Here is a 27920-nt window from a genome sequence, read left to right on the forward strand (position 1 = left end):
CTCAACACTGTTCTGGCCTGCACTATCAAGGTGAAGGGGAAGTGTAAACTCTAGTGCTTTCTAGCCCCCTTCACCCAGAGAGTCCTCTCAACTCCCTCATTGTTTGGCCCTGTTATAGGCTTAGAACAGCTAGTTCTTGCAACACAAGATTGAATAACATACATGGATCTGTTCTTTATTTTTTCTTAAGATTTTATTTATTTATTTGAAAGAAAGAGAGCATGAGTGGGGTGGCAGGGAGAGTCAGGGAGAAGGAGAGGGAGAAGCAGACTTCCCACTGAGCACAGAACCTAACATGGGGCTCTATCTCAGGGGGATAGACCCGGGGATCGTGACCTGAGCCAAAGTCAGAAGCTTAACCAACTAAGCTACCCAGGTGCCCCAGCATTGATCTATCCTTAACTCAAGAACTGTTCTTATAGCAAGGTAACCCATAAAAAACAAGCCATTCTTGGAGAGCTTCAGGTTATTAGTCCAAGGTGAATACTTATTTAATAGCTGAGTTTAAAGAAAGTAGAAATATGCTATTTTCTTGAATAAAATGTGTTCTAAACAATACTATATTATGTGGTAAATAAATTATTTTAACCAAAATAATTCAAAACCTCATGAGATATGTCTGAATAATCAAGATGTTCCTGGAGTTTCTCGTCTAAATTTCAAACAATGGTAAATATTTGAGACAAGATAATATAAAGTACCCATAAAGTACCCAAAACTTAATTTACAATTAAAAATAAAATGCAAGAGAACAAAGAGAAAATCAAATGCTTTATCCCAGAATAAAAAGCCTGTGAATAGTTTCCCTGGCAACTAAAAGCCTTGCGTGCCTCTGAGATGTGCTGCATTGATGGCTAGCTGTTAGGTGATGGAATGTCGTTTTGCAAATGCAAAGTATACTAGACAAATATTTACTGGCAATCTCCCAGAAAAAAACACCCCTTACATGGAAAAAATTCAACATGGCTGAGGTTACTCTTCAAAAATAAGGAGTCATTTTGCAGGGTGAAAAGATTGTCTGTGCCACCCACATTCCAAAACATGCTATTGATTTCACAAAGATTTTGTTTACAGGTTCAATTGTGACCTGACTCAGGCCTCTGAAGATTGCCTGCTGGCAAATCTGATTGCAAGTTTAATTTTAATTCAGAGATGATTTAAATAAAAACTAATTGTTCAGGTTGTCAGCACTATGAAAAAATATAGAAGAAAACACACACACAGACAATATTCCAATAGGAAGACATTACTGCATTTTGGGAGAGTTTATTTAAAAGTAATATTTCTGCTCAAGACTCAAAATAATTTCACAGCACACCCAGTGAACAATTTTTAAAAAAAATCTGAGATGGAGATTTAGAGATCAGAGAAGAGATGGGAAGAAAAAAAAAACATTCAATCAAAAGACTTTTTTTCTAAAAATGTTAAGGAATCTCTTTGGAGGCTATAAATGAAGCAGTTTGGTTTCCCACCAAATTTGGAATGCTGAGTAGATGTATTAGCTTTGCACTTTTGGAGAACTTGGTGGGATGGAAGAACACAGTGGCATTTGGGGTTTGGCAAAATCCCTCAAATTATTTTTCAGACACTTTTGGTTTGGCAAAGGCAGATTTGATTTTGCCAAATGTCTTTTTCCCTACATTGGAACTCAAGTGTACTTCAAGGAAAATTTAATCCATATGCTTAAGATTTACTTATTCTTAAGTCATCAAATTATTGTCTTGAAACAATAGATTAATGCTCAAAAAAGTCTTTTGATCTATTTAATGAAATTGTTATAAAGCAGCCTTGCACTCCATTCCTTCCTTTTTGCCCTGAATGTTGAAGTCATGTGATATCAGCATCAAATCAAGCCAAAATTTTGGACAATTTACATTTTGTTTCCTATTTAGAGGCCTGTGAGTATGCAGTGGTTATAAAATTGTAGTATATAAAAGTGTATAAAATTGTAAAATAAAACTCCAATTGTAGATTTTTTCTTTGTGATTAAAGTTCTCAGTAGATAAAGTGGTTATTATTCAGGGAGATTATACAACAGTTACCTTAGAAATGTCAGCCTTCCTTGGTGTCACCTCTCTGGGCTTATGGTTAGGCTCTTTGCTGGTGTGGCAGTCATAGAGGCACTGCAAATCCTCAGTGCTATGAATAGGTATCATTTCTGCATCCAAATATACTTTTTATTCCTATCTTTTCTAGCTCAAAGATCTTTTCTAGCTCAAAGCCTATCCCCAACCTTGTCTAGCCAAAGGACTCACATACCTCCTAAGCATTTATTGAGTACTACTTTGGTTAGCCAACGAAAAGCACTGAAGCTGAGCTTAAATGGTAAAGTGAAATTGGTCAAAGCCATGTAGTGGAAGTGCTTTCTGGTGATGTCTGGCTAAGCACAGGCAGGGAATGGTCATAGTTACAATCCCTTGGGTAAGATAGGTATCAAGATTATGATGACTATATGTCCTCAACTGACCCCAGAAGCTTCTAGGAAGCATAAACTCCTTGGACCATATCTCAGATCTCACTCATAAGAAAGTGACTTTTGTGTGGGGGCATAGCTAAGAGTTGCAAGGACTGACTTGGGGTATGGGCAGTGACCTAATTTAGGGGTTAGCACATGGCAGGTAGTGAAGGGATAATCCGGATGAAGAGGGGCACCTGGGTGGCTCAGTCAGTTAAGTGTTGGCCCTCGGCTCAGGTCGAGATCCCAAAATCCTGGGATTGAATGCACCATTGGGCTCTCTGCTTAGCAAGAATCTATTTCTTCCTCTGCTCGTGCTTGTGTGCCGCCTGCCCCCCACCCCCTGACATAAATAGAATCTTTAAAAAAAATCTGGGTGAATAATACCAGAACATGAAGCTGATTCACCTCCTGGTTTTGCAGAAGTGGCAGCTCCAGTTTTTCTTATGCTTGCCCTGAGCATACAGTTCTTAAATAAAGCTATCCTCATGCTTGTGTTCAGGAGTTTCCTATTATTCTCTCTAACACCCAGATGTCTGGGCCAAACACTATACTGTTGGGTCTTGGTGATAAAAACTAGGTGCCACGTGTGTATATTTTTATAATTTTCCTTAGAACATTTAAGAAAGCAGATGATATAAAAAGTTCTGTGATAGGACAGAGTATCAAGGGTGCTTCGAGCAAAGGCAACTGAGATTTAAATGATCAGGGAATGTTTCCCAGAGGAAGGGGCTGCTGATTTGCATCTGGAAAGACAGTTACACGAGTCATTCCAGTAAGGAAATGGAGAGGGAAAGAGAAGGGTATTCTTGCCAGAGGTATCACCATGGGCCAGGACATGGAGATAAGTTAGTAGGGCTTGTTTAAGAAACCACAGTTTATTGTAGAGTATGAAGAAATGGTAGTGAAAATGAGGAAGAGAGATGATTTAATGGTCAGCTCCAAATGGGTTTTGTATTTCATGCTAAGGAACTTGGACTTTATAGCATAGGCCTGCGGAATCATTAAAGATTCCAAACTGGGGAGTTATATGATCAGATTTGCATTTTAGAAATATCATTTTGGTAGCTATTTGGAGGGGTAGTCTAGGACAATGAGGTCAGTTTGGAGGCTATTTCCACAATTCAATGTTTTAAAATAATATTTATTTATTTGAGAGAGAAGAGAAAGAGAGAGAGCAGGAGCAGGGGCAGAGGAGTGAAGGGAGAAGCAGACTCCCCACTGAGCAGGGAGCCCAATGCAGGGCTCGATACCAGAACCCTGAGATCATGACCCCAGCAGACACTTAACCAACTGAGCCACCTGGATGTCCCCAGTAAAGGCATTTTACGACAGGGAATATAAATTGGTCAGGGAATATAAATTTGAGGTCAAACTTATAAGACTTGATTACCGAGTAAATGTAGATAAGGGACAGAGAAAGGCAAAAAGTAACTCTTGGGTTTCTGTAACTGAGTCAATGATGGTGCTATTTACTGTAAGGGATAATTTAGTAAAAAGGTAGAAGTAGAAGTTAGTAAGTAAGTTCGATTGTGGTCATCCCAGGTATATGGACCATGCGAACGCAAACATCCAGATACAGGTCTATAGTTCTGAAACAGACATATATACCTGAGGGGATTGTTGAAATATGGGAGACTTTTGTGGTCATTGAAACAAACATCCTTTTTCTGGAAGAATATATATGGTGTAAAGAGGGCTAAAGACAGAATCCCGCGTGTTCTTCATGTAACATGGTGCTGTGTTCCATGAGGTGGCAATCTCTTCAAATTTAGGTAGCTGATTGGGAGTGGCAGAGTCCAGAGTCCTTGGGAAGATCACCCACAGATGTCATAGCTATTCTGTGGAATGCTTGGGCATACTGTTTCTAATAGTTTATGTTGTGATCCTTGATGTTGACTAACATGAGGGTCTTCTGTCACTTTCATTGCTACAAATCTCAAAATATAGTCAAGGATATAATGTACCACCTCAACACCTACTTCTGCCTTTTTCTTTCTCAGAATGGAAATGGCCAACCATGGTGTTCCTGGGGGAATTGATTGTTCAAGTACCTAGGAAGACCTGTGTGTGGGTAATCGAGTGAGATGGAAGATGGGAGGGTGATAGGAAGGCCAAGCAGGGCCAGTGCTCTGCAGGTGGTGGTCCTACATCTTTGACCTCACATGCAATCAGTAGGTTTGTCAGTTTGTGGTCAGTGTAGTATCCAGACTACCTGCGATACTGCAAATACTTCAGATGAGAATGTCAACATATTGAAATCTTTGATATGAAAAAGTTCAAAGAGATTAGAAATTCATATTTTTACAAGAAATGTCAACATTACATTTGCCAATGAAAGAAAAGGAAGAGCTATTAGATTCTGGAAATATAATGTTAACTGTTGTAAGCATTTGAATGGTTGTCAAAATTAAGACAATATGTTTATCATTTACATATGACAATGATTGCAACTAGAGGGAGAACCATATAGAATAAAAATTGTAATGCTTTCCTCACAGAACTGAAAAAGAGAATATATTCATGAGTTGACACAACAGAACCAGTTGAGAGAGAGTGTTTATAGTTACAGGAAGAGAGAGGAGATAAGTAATGGAAGAGTCTCTGAGGAGGTAGGAGGAGAGAAGATCAGAGGACTGGGAAATGGGTTAGCTTCAAACACAAGAATACCCCTTTCTTGGAGCTTGTAGGGGCAGAGATGAGTGTGAGGTCTGATACTAACATATGGCAATCTGGATACAAATAATTGAGGGCATATAGACCACATAGTTTTGATTTTTCTTGTGTAACAGGAGGTCAAATTAATCTAAGAGAAGGGAGCTTAAGAAAAGTGGTTAAGTTTGAAGTTTGGTGAGACTGGTTGAAGATCTTGGTTTTCTAATGGCTCTAACCTGAATGATTTTCTCCAGACATATTTAGCAGTTATAAAAGCAGACAAGATAGACAGCTGAGTTGATCCAGGACTGGGAATACCACAGAGTAGCCTTAGTGCAGAAGTGATGTGGCTTGGAGGGAGAGAGCAGTGTAAGAATGTTTGAAAGACAGACCATAGGACTGGGATAACAAGGGATGGAAGTGAAGCTCTTGAGACCTCCAAGGTAGAGTGGGACCAGGAGTGAACTAGGTGTCATCAGAATTGTCAAAAAATCAAGCGGGAGAAGACAAAATTTTGTGCAGTGTTAGAGGGGGTTTAGGAGATTTTATTTAAGATGAAATGATTCTGTAGATACAAGAGAAAGGCTTTGAAGGGATTGAAGGGCAGTAGAGACAATTCAGGAGAGAGGAAGCACAGGGTAATTACAGGAGAGAAGAGATGATCCAAAAAAGTTTATATTTTAGGTAGTGTTATAGGGGTTCTACAATTTCAGGAATGGGAGGAATCCCTGAGATCAACAGGGCTTCATATCCCACGGGGGTGAAGACTGAGCTGCAGTTGGTGAAGGGAGGCTGGCCATGGACTCAGGGTCCTCCTAAGGTGTAGAGCTGGAAATGGTGAAGATGAGGAAAATTCAGCTTTAGGGGCAATGCTGTTCACTGGTCTTTTATCATCTATCTATCTATCTATCTATCTATCTATCTATCTATCATCATCTATCTATTTATTTATAAAACTTAAATGCAATTTGCCAACATCAGTGGTCTGCTCATGCTTCAAGTTCCCCATGATGCCTTCTCTGACACCTACAGGTATAAAGCAAACATTTTGTTAGGAAGGAGACCAGGGGGAAAAAAAAGACACAATTTCTTGATTGGGAGGTAGCTCTGTGTCATCTCAGCTTTACCTTTAAGGAAGTGTTGTGGACAGAAGGCTCGTGAATCACAGTGAGCGGGTCAGGCCAGAACTCCATATAGCACTGGGAACATTGCCACAAGCAAACCTAGTGAAACTCTCAGAGTGCAGCCTTTTGTCTCCAGGCCGGTCCAACTAAAACACAATTTTGACTCAGAAGAAAAAAGCATGTTATCAACCAACTTCACCACTTGAAATGAAACTTGAAAAACATCCTCAGAATGAAGGTAGGTCTTGGTTCACCCTTTTTCCTGAAGCAATTAAGGTTTAAATGAATATTTATATCTGTTCTAAATCTGATATGATGGAGACATTATATGATTTTAGATTATTTATAGGTGTACTGCTATATGTATCATTCATTTTGCCACAAGTATTCAAGGTGTTTAAAGGAGGAGGAAGAGCTCATTTGTTGGGGAGTGCAATTTTCAGAAATAGGTTAAGCCATAACCGCAATATGAAACATTTTTTAAAGCTGCCAGGTGTACGTATAACAAAACATAAGGATAATATCTGTTTTTAATTACATGCCTTTAAAATATTTTTATACAAAATGGAATTTTGTTTTTGTCAGATGCTTTTCTTATTTTTTTTCTAACTTTTGAGACAGCACTGAGCAAATAATGGGGAGAAGAAAAGGAAAGAAATAAATCAAGTATTAGTGTGATACTATGTATTTACATAACAGCTCTACCAAACACGGAATTCCATCTCCTTGACTGTGCCCTGTCTCCTACTCATCACTGTGCTGGTTCCTTTCTTTACATTCCAAAGGACAGAGAACATATCTGGTACATCATGGTAATCTTTTCCTACGCCCTATGAAAGATGGAGGCTCTCCCCCTGGGAAAATGCTTGTATACACTCATGTGCACACACACTCACACACAATTTTAGGAGATTCATGCCTTCTGGTTCTATTCACCCCTTTGAATCTCATCCTTAGCGTCTCAAATTAATTTTTCTCATTCTAATAAATGGACACTCAGTACAAAATGCCATTTATCATTTGGGGCTGTTTTTACAATCTTTGCCTGACATAAAATAAAACCCATTCAGTCCTGTCTGATAAGCTACACTGCAAGAAAGACATAGCATTTTAATTAAGGACGCATAAGGAAGAAGGCAGGAGGGGCACCTGGGTGGCTCAGCGGTTGAGCATCTGCTTTCGGCTCAGGGCGTGGTCCCAGGATCCGGGATCGAGTCCCACGTCGGGCTCCCTGCATGGAGCCTGCTTCTCCCTCTGCCCGTGTCTCTGCCTCTCTCTCTGTGTCTTTCATGAATAAATAAAATCTTTTTTTAAAAAGGGGAATAAGGCCGGAGTCTTGGGCAGTAGGTTGTTAGGTGAGTGCTGAGGTGAGGTGAGGGCTGTTGGAACAAAGGCTGGGTAATTACAGATTGAAGTTTACCAATTGTTTTCTCTTAGATCTCAGCCAATTGACTAGAAAGACTGAAAAGATGCATTCTTTGGTTAAGGAAAGGATTCCTAAATTTCTGAAGTTGAACACTGCTGATTGTAGGAAAAGATTGGATACTCTCAGAAACCAAAGAAACATCTAAAGAGCGAAGTGTGTAAAACAAATACCTACAGAGTAAACCACAAAGGTGCCATGTGAGGAGTACTGTCCTCAGTGCTTTCTAGTTGACAGTTGGCCTCCTTGTGCTTTTATACAGTGAGACATGGCTCCCAAAGCAGTGGTCCCAGAAGCGTCACTGCCTGCACTATTCCCTCCTAGACAGTCTTTCATTCCTTGATCCTCTCCTGCATCCCCAGAAGGAACGGAAAACATGCTGCTTTGGTGGGACATTTCAGCCCAGAGTTTCAGTTCAGCCACTGTTGTAGTAGGAAGCTTTGGCCTGCTTTCTCTGCAGCCTGTCTCAACTGGAGCTGGGGTGCCCAACTCTTGCTAGAAATGAAATGAAGTAGATGACTAAAATAAAACTGCCTGTGAGAAGCTAGTTTATGCATTAAGACAGAGAGATAGCTTTAGCTACAATTATATTTACAGGAAAAAAAATCAACAATAGAAGAAATCATCAAATAACACTCTCTTCTTCTTTCTTCCTGACCCAGATTTCCTTCCCTTTTGTGCTCAACTCACAATCTCTTTGTGCACAGTTTATTTTACCAAAGAAACTGTTTGATAAACTTGGAATATGTCAGCTGAAAACAAATCTATTTGATCAAAAGAGGAGTGTCAGGAACCCTTCATCTTTAATTTGAAAAATTGGGAGCTAGGATGATGTTTATCATGGGGACAGAAGAAAGACATCGTAATATTGATGGGTTCCATTTAAGACAAGGTCAGATCCTGATCCCCACACCAGCTGAAGGCCAAAAATCATTCCAGATTTTGTTTTTTGTTTTGTTTTGTTTTTTTTTGCTGCTTCCCAAATACAGCCATGATATGTCAGTTTAAGACAAAAGAGGGTCATACCTTCCTACAGGTCCTTTCCCTCTAGGAGATTTTGAGGGAGAAACCTGTTTTATGACTCTATACATAGTTAGGGGCACATGATAGTGATCTACCAAAGTAGACAATTTTAAAGCTGGGAAGAAAATAGCTATAAACTCTGCCCATCAATTTGCTGGATTATTTCATCCTCTATCATGATACAAATATCTATGACATTATAGAGAGAAGCTTGGTCTGAGATACTGTACTCATCAAAAATGTGCTCATTATGATTGAATCACAGATTGATAAAATATGATCTAAATTGTTGTCAGTAATCAGGATTTAGTTTCCCTTTGGCTTACTTTTTACCATCTGGTTTTGGTTTTGTGGTTGCCTTTCCAGTTCTGAGCAAATGTAATAAAAAAGATGATTAAGAAAATAAAAACACAATATGATTTGAGAATCTCATCCTTTCCAACCCTCTAAATAAATAGATATTTTAGGAAAGCAAGACTGAGTATGATATTACACTAGACACATTTTAAATACCCAAGCTGGACATGAAATGAACGTTTCATTCTTGAATGCCATGTTCAACAGGGGAAACTGATTGTTTGACCCACCCTGATATTCTGTCGTAACAATGACACTGATAGCAAGAAAGAAAAAAGAGAGAAAGAAATCCAGCAATGAGAAAAAACACAAAAATGTATTTGGTTAGCATGGCCAAGAGTGGAGCCAAGTTCTTGGGGTAACCATCAATTCTCTCCTTTCAGAAGACCGTCACATTCTCCTCCATCAGATCTTATCTACTATGACACAATTAAAGCAAACGATTTCTGTACAACTTGGTTGCCTCTACCTTGAGTTCATGGAATCTATTCCAGGTCTATTGGTGATAGCATGAAAGTAGTAATGGTAGTAATGATAGTTCACATACACTAAGTGCCCCGTGTTGTACCAAGCATATTAAGGCATTATCTTTGGTCCTCCCAGTAATCCTCTCTGGTAGCCTGTATTATTATTACTACAGGTTTATTGAGGGGAAATCAAAGCTTAGAGAGACTAAAAAATTTGCCTTAGGTCATAGAGTTAGTAGGAGTATGGAACAGTATCAGAAACTACATTTGTATTTCAGTACTTAGCCTAGATCTTGATAGTCAGAGACAGGCACCTATCAGAATAAGAAAACTATCTGGAGACTCTGGAGCTCTCTCTCCTTCTTCTGACTCCCAGTTTGTGTTGCACATGTCCTCTCAGTACACTATTATTACAGTCCATCTCACCTGTTTCTTCTCTATCTGTTCTACTAGACTGGAACTCCTCAACAGTGAATCCAGAACCCTGATGATGCCTGACACATAGTAGGTACTTTATACATGGTTGTTGGGTGACAAATGCTAAACATGATGACATACTGGGGTTTTATAATAAAGACCAGTTTTGCCAGCTAATTTTGCATTTTTTTCAGATATTCAATAGTTTTGTTGTGATTGCATACCAAGTTTTAAAGTGTAAGCAGGTGTAGTTGAAAATACAATGTGATGCATAATTGCCATTATTATACTTGGCATTTGCAAATTTAATTCTAACTACAGAATTGGCTATTGCATTGTATAGAAAAGAAAGTGTTTTAATTTAGCATTTTAATAGGAGGTGTATGCATATTTACTAAATTCATTATAAAACAATCATCAAGTAGTTTTTGAATATCTATAGCACAAAACACAATTAGCTTTTTGATGGAGGATGTACTCTTATTTTAGCAGAGGTTTATTTCACTCACAGCATTGCTTCTTACTTAGCTCAGTCTTCAGATGCCCTCTAGTGGTGATAAAAGTAAGTAAATAATAAAATAAGGGGAAAAAAGGATTTATCCGTTAGTGGCTTTTTCACAATCAGTAATCACATCTGTTCTGATTATTATATAAGTAAAATATAATAAAAATACGGAATATTTATCTTTCCTTTTAAATTTAACGTCCCTTTAAAATGTCTCAGTATAAATATAATAGTAAAAGAATATAGACCTACAAACACATTTATAACTAAATGAATAAAGCATAGGGAATAATTAAACAAATGTATGTGAACCTGGGATCTGGCTTAAGAAATAGAAAAGGAAACAGAGATATGGAAGTAGAAAAGAAAAGCACTTAGTTTTTGATTCAAAAGGCCATTGTCTGGGGTGCTAGGTGGGTCAGTCAGTTAAGCTTCCAACTCTTGATCTCTGCTCAGGTCTTGGTCTCAAGGTCGTGAGTTCAAGCTGTGTGTAAAGAAAAAGGCCATTGTCTTTCCATGATCATACTACTTCCCAAGAAACAGAATAAGAAAACTCAACCTCATGTGAATAAAATCAACCTTCAGCTTCATGAACAATTAGGGTCTAGCCAGCTGATTAAACCAGTAGTTTTAACTGAAAAAAAAAAAAAAAAAAAAAGGCTTTCATAATGCTTTGTACATAATGAGCACTCAATAAATATTTTTTATTTTGTACTCAGTAAACAATCTTCTGCTCATAAATATTGATTGGGTCTTTTAAAAGATATCCTGGGGAAATATGATTTTCTATCATGGAAGAAATTAATATTATTTATCTGCTTTCTAATTAAATTATTCTAATATCATTTCCAGAGGAAATGGTTTCATTCATATTCTAAAAACAGAAACAATAGTATTTTAAAAGTCTAGTGGTTTACGAGTCTTGCAATATTGCATTCAGGATCACTTCTCACAACTCTATCAATTTAGACTACTTGTAATTCAGAAATATTTATTATTTTTCAACATATTGGAGATTGACACCAACCCTGCTATCTTAAATTTGTATAGGACCAAACTATCTTTCAGTGGTCAACACTCAAACTGTGTCTGATGACAGTTTCCACTTTGTAAATAGAGAAAGTAGTTTTTGAAATGCTTAGAAATATACAGATGCAATTCAACATGCTTTTCCCACAAGATGTCACTCTGGTACCTATGAAATATAGTCATAGATGTATTTATCTGTCTGTGACCTTATTTTTTTAAAACAATAAAAAAAGATCTATACATAGGCACATGATCCTGAAATGAAGCACACATAGGAGATCAGTGAATTTATAGATATCTAATATCTACTACATATGTATGAAAGCAAACCTATTTGTTTGGATTTGGATATATATTAGAATCTTAATTATATTCATCCAAAGGGAAGTATAAAACTGATAATCTAAAATGTGTGTGTGTGTGTGTGTGTGTGTGTGTGTGTACATATGGCTGTATTCAAGATTATTCATTTTTAGGCAAGTACCCTAAAAGTACATGGCATGTCACACTCTTCTCATCAAGTATATGACATATTCATGGATGGTTACAGATTGAGTTTGTATATTTAATGTGCATGTGTGATAGTTATAGGGTGAATATTGAGTGGTTTCTTAGTGATGAACAACTGGCAAATTCATGTCTGCCTTGTTTTTGCTTTAAGTGAGTTTGAGAGTAAGAGACAAAAGTCATTCAGAGCAGAGTTCCAAGTCCAGCTTAGCCGCCTGTATAACCTCTGGCAAGTTAATTAAGCCTGTTTTTTTAATTTATAAAATGAGGATAGTAATATCTATCTCACTGTAGTTGCTTTGAGAGTAAATCAAGACAATGCATGTAAAGCACCTAGCACAAAAGAGCTTACTTAAAAAATAGTAGGGGATCCCTGGGTGGCCAGTGGTTTAGTGTATGCCTTTGGCTCAGGCTGTGATCCTGGAGTCCTGGCATGGAGTCCATTCAGGCTCCCTGCATGGAGCCTGCTTCTCCCTCTGCCTCTGTCTCTGCCTCTCTCTCTCTCTCTCTCTCTCTCTCTCTGTGTCTCTCATGAATAAATAAATAATATCTTTAAAAAATAGTAGTTACTATTAATTTCAAGAGGAAGTGTTAATTAGAATCAGATTTTATGCTTTGATTACCGGTCTTCGCATATAAAAGGCCTGAGTTTGGCTTTTATATAATAAAATTCAAGCATATCTATCAAAATTTAAACATCTGTAATAACTGATACTATGGCCTCTAATGAAGATTTTGTTTGCTATACTATTTGCTTGAAGAGTAAACAGGTTTGGCTTTGCTTTTTGGAATGATTTTCTTCTGGTGGTGACAGTAGCTGCAATTTGTCTTAAATCAGGCAGCTGCAGAGAGTTAAACATCATTTAGCTAATTGTTAGGCAAACTGTGGGATTTCTTTTGTCCTCTTCTGTTTTAGTCCTGCCTTGTAGCCTTGTATTATGGTATCTCTAAGTCTTCAGTAACTCCCCAGGGCTATGAGGATAAAGTGCTCAGACATCTGCAGCCCAGTTAATGGAGTCAGCCTTTGATATGGCCCAGATATTCTCACCACTGGCTCATCAGCTACACTTTACAAATGGCTCTCAATACTTGAAGGCTGAAATGACTTGCCCAAAATAATACTGCTCCTGAATGGGCTAAGACTAGAAAACAAGTGTCCCATTGGCACCATCTCTGGATGAGAAAGACTCCTAATCCCATAAAAGCCAGGATTATCTTTTTCAATACAAGTCTCTCTCTCTCTTTTTTTTTTAAGATTTGTTTATTTATTTTATAGGGGGTGAGGGAGGAGCAGAGGGAGAGGGAGAGAATGTCTCAAGTAGTATTTGTGCTCAGCCAGACCAACTAGGGCTGGATCTCAGGATCCTGTGATCATGACCTGAGCTGAAACATAATTGGGTCACCTAACTGTGCCACCAGGCACCCAACCTAAATGCTGTGAAAGACCTAACCAGGCTGGGACAATGAAGTGCAGCATTCTCAGTCATCTAGAGCAGTCAATTTATACCAGTCAGTATGAAGATGTTTCAAGGGCTTTAAGAACTACATCATATATATATATATATTATTTCTAAATGTTAAAATGAGGACACTAAGTACAATAAATAATACAATATTGTTAATCATTTTAATAGGGTAAATTGATCCGTTGGCCACTCTGAAGTTCAGGGTCCTATCTGCAGGTGGTGACTCCAAGTTGTGCTAGAAGCAGGTAGGGTCATGTTGCAGCAAATCTTCGCTACTCAAAAGTGTAGTCTACAGGTCAGCAGCCTCCAAAAAACCTGGGAGCTTGTTTGAAATGTAGAATTCCAAGCTCCACCCAGATCTTTTATTTAAAAAATATTTTATTTATTTATTCATGATAGACACACAGAGAGAGAGAGAGAGGCAGAGACAGAGGCAGAAGCAGGCTCCATGCAGGGAGCCTGATGTGGGATTCGATCCAGGGTCTCCAGGATCACGCCCTGGGATGCAGGTGGCGCTAAATGCTGAGCCACTGGGGCTGCCCAGTTTAGATTCCTTTCTAATGTGTTGGCTGGTTTGACCAAGGGAAAAACGGGTAAAATCCTTGGCATAGTTTTTGATACTTCTTTGTAACTCCATAAATGATAGTTTCCTTCTTCCTTCTTGAAATTGTATTGACTCTAGGTTGTCTGGCAAGTTTAAGAAGTTAAAAAAAAATGGACAGAAATGTTTTTCTACCTTTTTATAACTATAAAAAAGGAACATTTATTCATTAGAGGAAATTGTGACATATGTATAAAGAAGAAAACAAACAATTTATCAGTACAGAGGGACAGCCACTACTCTTGGTGTATTGTGTTCCAGATATATATAGATTTATTTAATAAATATTTTATTCAACAAAATATATTAATTTATTTAATATACTGATTGGGTAATGCATTCATATGGAACAGTGGAATAGCTGTAACCTCCTTATATAATACTCCTTTTCTCTTAAAATATAAAGAAGAATGTAAGCTTGTAGTAAATAAGTCTTAATTAAACAATGGGGAAGATGAGAGGACACATCCCTCCAGCAAAGGGTTAGTTAATTCATATTTGGTAGAAAAGGGATGGAATTACCTAATGAGTCAAGTAGGCATAAAAAACAAAACACACCTAAAACTGAGAAAATGTTAAAAGAACATCCATAGGAAATGAACACCATAGGGGAGTCAGTTCTTGCTACAGGAGGGAAAAGTATTAGAAACAGAAAAGTGTTTCATTGAAAAGATGTCTTAAAGTCTGGAGAACTCAAATGGCTGAAGAAACATCTTTTATCTCTGAAGCAACAGGCTGGGAAAGTATCTAAGAGAAATAGTTCTTGATTTGAGCCAGATTCCCTAAACAGAACAAACAGCGCCATAGCTTACCTCTAGGCAAAGAGCAGGAGATGGCCCACTGCTGCACTGTAAGGAGATGAGAAAGGATTGGATTCAGTTTGAGGTGCAGAAATACATAGAGAAAAACATGATTTTGGAATTGTTGGGCAATGCTCATTCTTCTGGTTTAGGGTAGCAAGAACCAGTGGAAAGAGAGAATGGAGGTAATGTCTTCCAATCCAATCCTATATATTAAATTCAGCGTCAGAGAGCCATTTAACCAGGCAGGGATTAGAGGAAAAGTGAAGTCTGAATTATTTGTGAACGATTCCAAAAGGAAAGGGGTCTCAGAAAAGACCTGGAGATTGGAGGGATATATATATGTGCTAGTATGTGTATATATATATATCGCCTAGCATGCTGAAATAGCAGAGATTGTCAGATACAATCATAAATGATAACTGCTCTCTCTTACTCTCTCACGTGGTCCTTAATGAATCTGCAACTTTGGCCCTTTGTAAATCAGAGTTCACTTTTCCCAAAATGCTTCCAGAGACTGCACTGCTACAGGTAAATCCAAACAGCATCTCATGTTTACATTTGTCTGTCATGAAGAGGATATCAATACACCATGTGTACCAAACTCAAGGACACATTTAGTTCTAGAAGTCATTCTTCATGGGCTGCAGGGAAAGAAGTACCTGATTCCTCCCATGGGTTGTGAAGGTTCTCACAAAATCTCTTGTCAACTCCACCTCTTGGCCAAATGCTTCCAACTCCTTTTACAGGATGGAGGTGAGTAGTTAGTTAAGGGCTGTAAAACTGGTTCTTGACCAGTCTTTAATGTTTTGTTGCATTCATAGTTTGGTGGTCTTGCACCAACACTTTATGTGGTGCGATCAAGATATAACTTCTAGTTATTTTTGATAATGATAGGCACATGCTTATGTAATTAGTTTACATCCAGATTCACATCAGTTTTAGAGTTGCTTTTTAGTGTCTAAAATATTGAAGAACTTGTGTGATTTGCTATTCTAAACAATACAGCCTAGAAAGTCCTTTAATTTCCTTGAATTTTATTTTTATGTTAAAAAGGTTGTATGTTCTTGAAGATTTGAACTTTTAGGTTGGAAGTGTATTTTATTTTTCAGAAGAAAACATCTGTAAGATTTTCTAGAGGAATAAGGAAATAAAATGCCACAGAGAGGAAACAATTTACATTGGGGATTGAGCATATATGTGCAAGTTACTGGATGTCTATAAGATAAATCTGTTTGGGAAAATGTCATTTTGGGATTACATTTTTATGTTGTGAAAGAGTAAGATGGAGAGAAATGAATTTATAGATTTCATTGCTTTCTCCTGCAAATGGATTAACATGCATAAATACTAAATGCACACATTAAAACTGCTACTTGGCAGATGTGGATTATATTCTAAAGGGACACATCCAAAGAGCATCACTCAAATCACTTATTTATTCTTCATCCTCTATTCATGTTTCAGTACACTTCTACAATATTATCATGTACAGGTTTACATAGCTCTCTGTAATTGCCCTTTTGCTGTTTCATCCCTGGATGAATTCTACTTTGAGAAAACTCCTATACAATTCAGCTTGAATAAATCAGTACATTTACAGATTGGAGTATTACCTAATATAAAAATCACATTTTTTTTTTGGTTTACAAAAGATACACTATGAAATTTCCTCAAATATTAAATCTTCCTCAGGGTAGTTTTAAAAATTAAATTTCCACAAAATTGATCCAAAAAACACATTTTTGAAAGCCTGAGTTTCCTCAGAGGACACCAGGCCATATGCAGTAGTGAGGTACATGGGTGTCAAGTATCTTATGGACAGAGTACTTGGGGTCAAGTGTCTTATGGGCAGTGGGGAAATCTAGACAGAGAAAACATAAATGGACTAATTCCTGAACAAATACGAGCCTAGCCCTGTCTTTCAGGGCTTGCAGGACTAGCCAGGGTAACTTTAGGGATCTCATGTGAGCAGGTAGGGGATATAAATTTAAAAATGTTTACTTATTAATGCTAATATACTCTTACTTGTCCCACAGATGGAACCAAGTGTGGAGTAGGAACTGAGGATATTTAGGACATGCTTTTTATGAGATTTCTTTTCCTTTGGTTCTCATCCTCCACCAGGATCCTTGCCAACACTTATTATCCCTTGTCTTTTTGATAATAGGAATTGGCTATTTTTTCCAAACTGATCAGAGTGACCAACAGTACACAAAGAATTATTTGCCAAGAATTACTGCATTTTCCCCAGCTCTGTGTGGTTTTGTTAAGTTTGTATCATTGGCTAAATAAAAGTGAGCATATAATAAGCATAGGACAGTATGTGACCTCCTCCCACATATGGCAACCTACAATGTTGCTGGTGATATTCTTTACTTTAAAATACTAAATATTTGGGATCCCTGGGTGGCTCAGTGGTTTAGCGCCTGCCTTTGGCTCAGGGCATGGTCCTGGAGTCCCAGGATCGAGTCCCACATCAGGATCCCTGCATGGAGCCTGCTTCTCCCTCTGCCTGTGTCTCTGCCTCTCTCTCTTTCTGTGTCTCCCATGAATAAGTAAATAAATCTTAAAAAAAAAGGTCCTCTTCTTTCAAAAAAAATACTAAAAATTATAACACAGGTTGACTTGAGGAATTTAAGAAACAGAGATGGGCATAAAAAAGAATTTAATGTATTTCCATATAAATCACATAGCTCAGATAGCATTATTGATATTTCTTTTTACAAACATGAAATCATATAAATACAATTTGTGTTCTGCTTTTCTCTCTAATTAATGAGCTGTGAATATATTTTAGAGGCATTTGGTCAGAATTATCTACTAATATAGTGCTATTTTTTCTTTAAGTTTTGTTGTAACCAATTTAATCACATAACCCCCCCCCCCCCTTTCCCCCTGGAGGCAAAAATAGGGGAACAATTCCCCTTCTAGTTCAAAGCAGACACTTCCATTTATTTTATCCTAGGGTCAAACAGTGCTAGCCTTATGTGAGGCTGACAGGGCTGGGTCTTCCCTAACAGAACATGCTGACATTTAGAAATAAGTGTAGATCTGTCTGGAAATAGTAAGGGAAACTCAAAGAGAAAATGGGAAACCGGGAAAAGAGTCTTGTTTTGTTATAGGATGAAAAGAGATAGTAAAAGGAAGTCAGGAGTTTCACTATGGTAGTAGTTGAGTTTACTTGAAGCTTGGAAAATTTGAAAGTTAAGAAAAGGATAGTCTAGAGGAGCTTACGGTGTGGAATTCCCAAGCCTCACTGCCATAACAATCAGGCATCCAGGTCTTGCCAGCACCTTGAGGTTAATGGATGTTTGTTGGTGGTGGTAACTCATTCAACAGACAATTTATTTGTGATTATAACTTTAACCAGATGCAATATGCTCTGTTTCAGAGATAATATTTCACTGTAAAAAATCTAAAACCATCCATAGTACTTACTCATCTGAGAATAATTTAAAATGTCAATAATCAAAATGATAACAAATTCATTTATAGATCTCTTTTCTTGAAGAAGTGTGAAAGTATTTTTTTATAAAATCAGATGATAAATTTTTACTATCAGTGTCCTGGTTTTCCCCATATTACTAATCTGTAGATATGTTTTCAGTAGCATAGTTTTGGGGAAGTACACTATTAATTTGGTGATGTCTCTACTTAACTGTCAGTTGCAACCTCAGCTAATTGAATTAAGACATTTTTCTGGATAGAATAGGCAGGCACACTTTCCCTTCATGCCATTGGTCTATTACTACCATTCCATGGGCCTTCAGAGTCCAATAAAGAGCATTGGTTCTGCATGAGAAAGTATGGGACCACCTACAGGGGCATGTGGAAACTAGAAAAAAACAACTCCCAGCTATAACTGCAAGGAGCTGTAGAAGAACATCAGAGAGGACTGAATACTTGAAAGGGAGGTGGGGATTAGATCTTGCTGCATTAGGAAAGAAAAATAAGAGGGGAGCAAGGCTTTCTGTTTAGTAAATGTTACTGAAGTCCTGTGAATTTTAAAAAATGAAGACAGCGAGGTATTTTATATGAGTAGATAGCAAAGGGTTATAGTTCATTTTTTGCCCTAGTCTCCACAGCTATTGGTATGGAGGGTACTGAACATTTTCTGAAGTACAGCACACTTTCTAAGCACTGTGAAGATAGATATATATTTAATAAGGTTATTTAGCAATAACCGGTGTTAGTTAATAGCAGGGTTGATATCAAGCACACTTTTGAAAGTATGATTTAACCTTCTGGATATTCAGAATTGCAGGAGGAATATGGGTTTATTAAGAAAAAAATAGAAAACGCAGGCAAAAGGGTAATAATTATTCACTATCTTGTCACGCAAAAGCATAGATATTTATATATGGCAGATCATACTGTTGACTTTTAGATTTTTCCAAAATGAGGAGCTATAAACAAAAAGTTGATGGCATCATTTTCGAGGTGCACTATTACTGCAGTTGTGTCCCCCTGCCCCCATTAATTAGATTTTTTTTTTCAAGACTTTCTTTTCTTTTCTGAATTGGACAGGTGGACACATTTTCACTTCTTGTCCCCAAAACTAATCACTACCATTCATTTATCGTTATTTGACACAAGGCATATTAGCTCTGTATATAGTAAAGAAAAGACTACTCTGTCTTCCAGAGTCATGCTGATGTTTTAAAACCCAACTGGGGCCTCTAAATGGATAGAACAATAAAGGGAACAGAATACTGGAAAAAAAGAGTCAGGTATTTGGTAGATAAAGGGAATCCTCAGGTTTCCCTGCATGTAATGGGAATTAGTCAAAGCCCAAAAGCCCCTAAATCTGAGGAAAGAACAGATTTTTGGAGAGATGCATGGCAAAGTCATCATCCTACCTAGTATAGACTTGTGTACATACTCCAAGATTAACAGAATACTTTGATTGGCTAAGTTGATGGTAGTTTTGAGATATTAATTAAGATAGGAATTAAGATATTAGTTAAGATAAATTAAACATGTTAAGATTTTATGTATATTTATAAATGACCATAATGAACTCTAGGGAACTGTTAAACTCCGTTTCAGGATTATGGGAAGAAATGGATTTGTCAACCACATCCTAGGACCAAACTAATGATCAGAATTACATCTAGTGTGGTAGTGTCACAGCAAGAATTTAACTTTTTTTTTTTTTTCTGCAGTTCTGTTAGGATTCTATCTGGCCAGTAAATGTTGCAGGGCAGCTGCATACTCTATAGGGAACCTAGAAGTACGGAAAAGCCAGGCCAAGATCTGCTGCATCTGTTCCCTTCTATGCAGTTATCTCACTTCCACTATTTCAGAATTCTTGGCTGGTAACTTGGGAAAATACAGCAGGGTGTTTATATGCATGTGGTCTCTTCCTGCCAATATATAATCCACCTGCAATCTTCATTTTACCTTTTTAATGTTTATAATAACACAAATAACAGGTTTACTTAAGGAAAAGAAAAAAATATATAAACCAGGAAATACTGATCAGAAAAAAATAAAAAAAAATATGGTGACCCAGATTAAAAATAATAATATATATTTTCACAAATAGAATCATCTTGTATATAATGTTTATATTGTGCTTTTTCTCATAAATGGACTGATAATATGTATCCCTGGCATCATTTAAATTGCCTTCAAAATTGAGTGCTGTTTCTTCTTCATGCCATTCTCTATTACCCACTGTAAGATTTTGTTTTCCTTTTAAAGCAGTCCATTAAAGATCCAACAAAATGATGTTAAAGAAATGGGGTCCTCTAGAACTGAGTTCCTGCGAAAACTGCATGGAAAGTGTAACAGAACAATGGAAAGGAAATAGAATGCTAAAAGATTCCATTTTTTTCTGCAGAAGGAAAGGGGCAGAGAAAAGAGACTTGGGATTTTCCTAGGATAGTGAGGTTTATTCAAATTCAAGACAACACAAGAGCTGTCGAGAGTGAATGCATCGCAGAGGAGCAGACAGCGGATGTTTTCCTCTCGTCTAGGAGAATATCGGGTCACGAGCCAAGTTAACAAACACTCATGGATGGTTATGATGACCTATGTGTTCAGTAAGTCATTTATTCATAGTTCCACAGTGGAGAGATGTTTTACTTTCCAATTTCTAAGATCACGCAAAAATACATATTATTTTGAGAATAGATAAATGTATTGAAGGAAAATCATTCTATATGCTGTTCACTTAAGGTGACACTATCCCTTTTATTTCTTTTCCAAAACTCAGATCATTGTATATTCCAGGTTTTAGCTTGTTTTTTTCCTCTTATCAATACATTTTTTTTTCAGTTGTACAGTGACTTGTTTTTCTATTTGATCTGAAACATGACAATTTCAATTGTTCCTTCAATTCTCTGAAATACCTCAGGAGCCTTTTAATAAAACCTTCCTTCTATTTAAGTTAGGAGTCTTTTTTTTTGGTGTTTGATACCAAGAAACCTTAAGCAGTATACATAAGAATTACAGGGGTGATGAAGAAAAACAGGAAGACACTCAGATCTAGTAAAAGTGTTGCTCTCAAAGGGGCAAGTTGAAATAAAAAAAAAACAAAGACAAAAACCTTCATTTGAAACTGCATGAACAGGAGGAACTTACAGAAAAATAGAATGCCATTAAAAAGAAAATTAGATCTTGCTGCCAAAGGGTAAAAAATATTAGAAATTGAGGACTTGGCAATTTCATTAATTTAGTAAATGTTATTCAGAACTTGGAAATATTTCAAACAGAAAAAAGAAAAAATTTTTGGGGAGAGTGTATTATCTAGGACTCACTAAGGATTTTGGTCTTGGAAGAACCAAACAGTAACCCTGTATTAGAAACTCTCTGAGGATTCTCCAGCTGGAAAAACCTCCAATGTGGAATAAAATTTATTGGATGAAATGTCAAAGAAGAGGCAGGGCAGTGAGTGGTCAATATAGCAAGAAAGAAGACAAGATTGAGACTTGCTTCCTCAAAAAAGATTTTTTTGACCTTTCTGTATTTTGCAAATATTCAAAATTAAGCATGAATAGAGGAAGAGGCCATTTCCTTAAAATAATGTACATACTTTTTATTAAAACTTAAAAGCTCATTAAAAATTACTTATAATTGCCACTTCAGAAGGAAAATCTTGTAAATATATCAGCTTTTCTTAGATGACTTGTGATACTATTCACTTAATTTTGTTAAATAAACAGGGAGACCACTTTGAATTAAACTAATATTTATGGCAGATGAAATTAGATGCATTAAATCTCTAGGGTGAGTCCATTTTCTCCTAAGATACACACAAAAATTTCCAGGGGTAAAGGAACCATATGTGGACTCTTTTACATTTTGTGGATGGTCATGAACCTAAAGACTGAATCCCAGGACTCTGGAATCATGACCCGAGCCGAGCAGACACTCAACCAACTTAGCCACCCAGGTGCCCCTAAATTCAAGATTTCTATGACTGACTGTGCTTGGTGTGTGTCCCATTCTATCAAGTTTTAAGCTTGCTACTCTATTTACGGCCAATAAATATTTAAAGTTTACTAGGGCACTAATGTATCTTGATCAGTGATCTCAACTCTTCAAATCCTTATCCATTATATTGTATACTTTTAGAAATAGTTATGCATCTTTTCTAGTTGGCATAGAAGACAGCACACTTATAGGCAATAAGGAGTCATCAAGAAGCTTAAATAGACTTCTTAATGTCAATCTATGTGGGAAATAAAGGCAAAAGAAAAATTATTAAATTTCCTCATGACTTGTAGCCCATTGGCAGGTCCTGGAAACAGGCTGAGTGACCTTCCTCTAGGGACTTAGCTGCCTCAGATGTTGATACTTTGCTAAGGGCAAAAGGCAATCTTAGCCCAACCCCCAGGCCCTATAAGTCTACTTCAACATACAAAAATTCCTTTGGAAACTTCCTTTATTTCTACACCCCAAGATACATGTTGGCAACCATCCCCCAAGCATATGACTATGTATGTATGTATGTATATATACATCTGAAGGGTCTTATGACTAAAGTTTTTTTTTTTAATATTTTAAAATTTAAATTCAACTAATTAACATATAGTTTCAGAGGTAGAGTTCAGTGATTCATCAGTCTTATATAACACCCAGTGCTCATCACATCATGTGCCCTCCTTCATGCCCATTACCCCATCCCCCATCCCCTCCTCTCTAACAACTCTGTTTATTCCCTATGATTAAGACTCTCTTATGTTTTGTCTTCCTCTCTGATTCCGTCATTTTATTTTTTTCTCCCTTACTCTATGGTCTTCTGTTTTGTTTTTTAAATTCCACATATGAATAAGATCATCTGATAATTTTCTTTCTCTGACTGATTTATTTTGCTTAACATAGCACTTGCTAGTTCCATCCACATTGATGCAAATGGCAAGATTTCATTTTTTGATGGCTGAGTAGTATTCCATTGTATATCCATTCTTTTTCTATTCATCTATCAGTGGACTTCTGGAGTCTTTCCATAGTTTGACTCTTGTGGACTTTGCTGCTATGAACATTGGGGTACAGGTGCCTCTTGGGATCACTACATTTGTGTCTTTGAGGTAAATCCCCAGTAGTGCAATTTCTGGGTCAGAGGGTATCTCTATTTTCAACTCTTTGAGGATTCTTCACAATGTTTTTCAGAGTGGCTGCACCAGCTTGCATTCCCACCAACAGTGTACAAGGGTTCCCCTTTCTCCACATCCTCGCCAACTATCTGTCATTTCCTGCCTTGCTAATTTCAGCCATTCTAACTGGAGTGAAGTGGTATCTCACTGAAGTTTTGATTTGTATTTCCCTGATGCCCAGTGATGTTGAACATTTTTTCATGTGTCTTTTGGCCATTTATATGTCTTCTTTGGAGAAATACATGAGTAAGGTTTTATTAGAAAGCAATAAATGACTTTTCCCAACAATAGCTAGCCCCTTCAAGGTCCTGAAAACCTTGTTTCCAAAATTCCTTAAAGACTATGTTCCCCCTAAGCCCTTCCCAACTTGAAAGTATATAATCGGCCACTCCTCATGACCCCAGTGCATCTTTCTGCTCATGGGTCCTGTCCCTGTGCTTTAATAAAACCACCTTTTTGTACCAAAGATATCTCAAAAATGATTTCTTGGCTCTTGACTTTGAACCATAGCATCTTTCCTACATCAAATTACCTTTACTGGGCCCGATTGTACTGGTCCTATAGAGAGTTATGCTAATTTTAGAATAGCAGTCGAATACACAGTTACATGTCTGTGGAATTTGCATTTACTTCTGTTTTTCCTCCAAGACATTAATAAAGAGTAATGAATCTAGTGACTTTGAATGTATTAGCTATAAAATGGAGACAAGAGAGTTGAATGGTCACTAGAGCCTCTTTGAAACCCCATGCCAGGGCAAAGGGATAGGAAGTAGGAAAAGGAGTGAAGAAGGGAGAAGAATAAAGATGGAGAAAAGCTGTTTTATTTTTTTTTAAAACAAGGTTCCCCAGGTAAATCTGAGAAAAGGGAAAGGGACTTTAATTCCTATAAGCAATATTATTTGTAGATTAAGTTAATTAAAGCCATATCAGAAATTGACTATGCTTTATAAACAATCTTTGGTATAGTTTTCTGGATTTTCTTTTACTTAACAGTTTATGTTCCATTTGAAATGTTCCAACCTTGTCTCGGCTGAGGTAAGAGGAAAGGATGACTTCCCATTCCTTTAACTTTATGATTTTAAACAGTGTAGGTCAAATCTGATAGTAGATTTAAGGGCCTCATTTAGGAATCAGAGATAAAGAGATTAGATAGTTAAGTGCAAAAACAGATTTTAAGGCAAGAAGCAAGATGGAACTTAAGTAAAAAGACCAATTTTCCTAAAAATAGTGTTGGGATGCCCAAAACTCCTTTTTTATTAGGTGCTAAAGTCCAACTGACTGCGTTCCATTGTGTGCAAAATTACTTTTTGAGTAGATTTATGGCCTAGCATGGGGTTGCTTCTGTGGATTATCTTTGGGAGGAGATAGAATGGTCTTTTCTTTTTATGTACATATCCTTCTTTAGCTCCTCAGCTTTTCTGAGGTCAACTCCACCCCCAACACAGTTAATTATTAGTATAATTTGCTCTGTACCTACTTGGCATAAAAAATAATTCTACCTCAAGTTCTGGTCAAGTAGTATAACCTTAAAAGCACACAGTAGCCAGATAGCTACCAAAACCTCTGAGGAGTACCAGAAGGATATGCTATGTATATATGTAGACACTTAAAATCCTCTTGTACATTATCTTTGCATCATATAGTAGTTTCCTGGACCATTATCACTGGCTTCCTGTAGAACTGCTTTTATTGAATTAACTGCTTTCCTTAGGGTGCTGGTTGTGTAGTGTGCATGTTGGCATAATCAGATCACATGTATTCTTTCTGACTAAAAGTTAATAACTGGTTAGTTTGATTGATTCAGGCCCTTTGCCTCAATCCTTTTTGCCATGTGAGGAAAGAGATACTGAACCAAGCATTTTCTGGCACAAGAACATTGAGTTGATATCATTTCAAACTCTAAGTACTTACACTTCTCTCTGGGGTTAGGACCCTGGCTGTTTTGTTTTTGTTTTTGTTTTCAGGCTGTTTTTTATGGTCCATAGATAGGCTGTAATTTCCCTCTATAGCAGTCTCTGGTCCCCAGGCAAAGAAGCCTGCTAAGAAAAGTTATAAAAACTTGGAAGTAAAGCAACAGGTTGACTATATGACATTTCATTATCATTCTGGAATGTTATCTAACAGGCTTATTGAAGAATTATCTAATTCTCTAGAGAAATACATCTTTGATTTACAATTTGCTATTAATTAGAGACTGACTCTGTACAGTTAGAAAAGACTGATAGATTACAAATGATTTTTACCAGTAGATATCTAATGCATTCTTTCAGGTAGAAAAAAAAAACCCACCCAGAGATTATAGTTTTATTGCCCTCTAGGACATCTGTTTTCAAATATCTAATTTATCAGACATGTTTCATCACTCCTTTACTGAATAACTCTGTAAGCCTCTGTTCCTCAAGTGTTCTTTGAACCACCTTCCACATCCTTCTGGCTCCATCATTAATGAGTTAGATTTTTGACACATGGTCTTTTATTCCCTCTCTTAGAGAGCTCTCTTCTTGGATCCCTATAAGCCATATTCTGATGATTTTTCTGAAAGGCAAATGGTGTCATGGGAAAAGAATTTTAGAGTCAGACAGGTTTAATCTGGAATCGCAGCTTTCTGACATACTAAGCTTTGCAACCTTGAACCGATCACTTAACTTCTCTGGTCATATTTTTCTCTAAGGTATAATGAATCACATGTGTTGCAACAATTAAATTTCTCTGTTTATTTTCCAAAGTCCTTTACAGTTCTAAAATTTTCTGATTGCAACATTTAAGAGCTTCTTATTCCCAATTAACTTTTAAGAGTCAGAAGTTTAAATGTGCAAAGTTCATTTCTCCTGGTTCAATGCTTGACCATAGAACAGCAATAGTAGGTTGAGCTGAAAAAACTCAAATATCCTCCACAAAGTAGGCTCATAAATTCCTAGGATGTCGAGTCACCAGGTCACCAGGCAACCTCCAGGTCACTTTCAGTTCCATTCAGAAGTTTCAGTTGCTTCATTACAATTTAAACCTAAGTATCTCACAATTCAGGGGTTTGACATTTAACTTTAAAATAAAGATGGCTTATAGGTAAAAAAAATTGTTATAACTTATGCCAAAGTCCACTGAAAAAAATACCAGATGAGGTTAATTTATTCCTGGGGCTGTAATATCATCTTCAAGGACAGACATTGGCAGATGGTGTTGTCTCAGGGAATTACACAAAAATGAGCCTTTCTAATAAGAAATTATTTTTCTCTATTCTTATGGACTCATAAAACTGATTTTAAGTTTTCCTTATATAAAATTCCCCAAATAGATTATATTTCATCATGTTTGTGAGTTTAAAAGTCTGTTCCTATTTTAATTTTTTACATGAACACCAAAATGTATTTTAATAATGCTTTTTTGCAGATTTTGACACGGTGGTACCCTGATAATATTTCTAACCTTAATCTGTTTTCACTTTCTTAATTTAAGTTACATTGCAAAGCAGAATAATAATAACTAACATTTCCCAAGGATTTTTATTACCACAATAGCTGATGATTTCCTGCATATAGGACAAGTGTGAGCGGTATATCCATTTTCATTTTTTGCTAGTTTGCTTTAGCTAGACAGAAGTTAGAATCTTATGTGACAAAATCATGAAGGATGCCCATGAAACAAGTCACAGGTCCCACTCATAGTCATTGGGAGAGGATTAAATATAGGCATGAGTGAGGCAGTGATTACTGGCGGCCATTAATTGTTCACCACAATTCACAAAAAAGTGCGCTAAGGTTTACTTGTAATTAAATATAGAGATGTAATATTTTTAATGAAATCATTGTGTCTAAAATTTAAGAGTGCCTTTTCTGGTATTTCGACTTAACTCAGCAACTATGTTAACTTAGATTTTACTTTCTTTCCTATATTTAAATGATTTGTTTAAGCTGTAAATATCATAGGAAATATTTATTATATTGCAAAATTCTAGCTGGATATTATTAAAAATAACTCCCTTTTCCAGTGGCGATGACTTTAAATAGCTGTATTAACTCTCATTTATTAATATCAACTCATATGTACCCAATTTATACCAATGAAAATACAAATCTCCGATTTGTTCTGTCATGTATTCTTTCTTCCGAAAGATAAATTGACCATCTACTTACCATGTTTACTTTTAAAAGCAGTCGAGGATTTTGCATTTCATGAAGTCCTTGTGTGTATGGTTAAGTTGGTTCGTTTATGATGGTATTTGAATCAACAGTTGCATAAAGATGCTGTTTTATACTACTGTTATCAAGAAAATGATTGACCTGCAGAAGAGTCTAGAGTTTTCTTATCACATGATAATCCCTAAACTTTATTCCCTCTTACTTAATCACATAACAAACCTAAATGTTTTAGGATATTAGTAGACTGTCCTATAGACGAGGGACTAGTAGCAATGCTAACTTGGGAGCTGAAGGTTGTTTATGTCAAAAGTGCAGGAGAACCTAAGGGGAGTCATAATCTATGTTATAA

General features: G+C 36.8%; 1 long non-coding RNA gene across 4 annotated transcripts; it reads right to left on the minus strand.

Annotated features, from left to right (window-relative positions):
- Positions 1-225: 225 nt before the first annotated feature.
- On the minus strand, positions 226-27896 carry LOC112643137 (uncharacterized). Of its 4 annotated transcripts, none has more exons than XR_007404687.1 (6): positions 27566-27896; positions 14842-14877; positions 10801-10910; positions 10431-10468; positions 6238-7518; positions 226-6136 (listed from the first exon to the last, which is right to left on the minus strand). It is a non-coding gene; the product is annotated as an uncharacterized LOC112643137 (long non-coding RNA). The 4 variants fall into 4 exon arrangements; XR_007404686.1 differs by having other exon boundaries at positions 6238-6380; positions 7384-10468; XR_007404685.1 differs by having other exon boundaries at positions 6238-10468.
- Positions 27897-27920: the final 24 nt, after the last annotated feature.

The sequence above is a fragment of the Canis lupus genome, chromosome 21 (assembly GCF_003254725.2).
Source record: "Canis lupus dingo isolate Sandy chromosome 21, ASM325472v2, whole genome shotgun sequence".
Taxonomy (NCBI): Eukaryota; Metazoa; Chordata; class Mammalia; order Carnivora; family Canidae; genus Canis; species Canis lupus.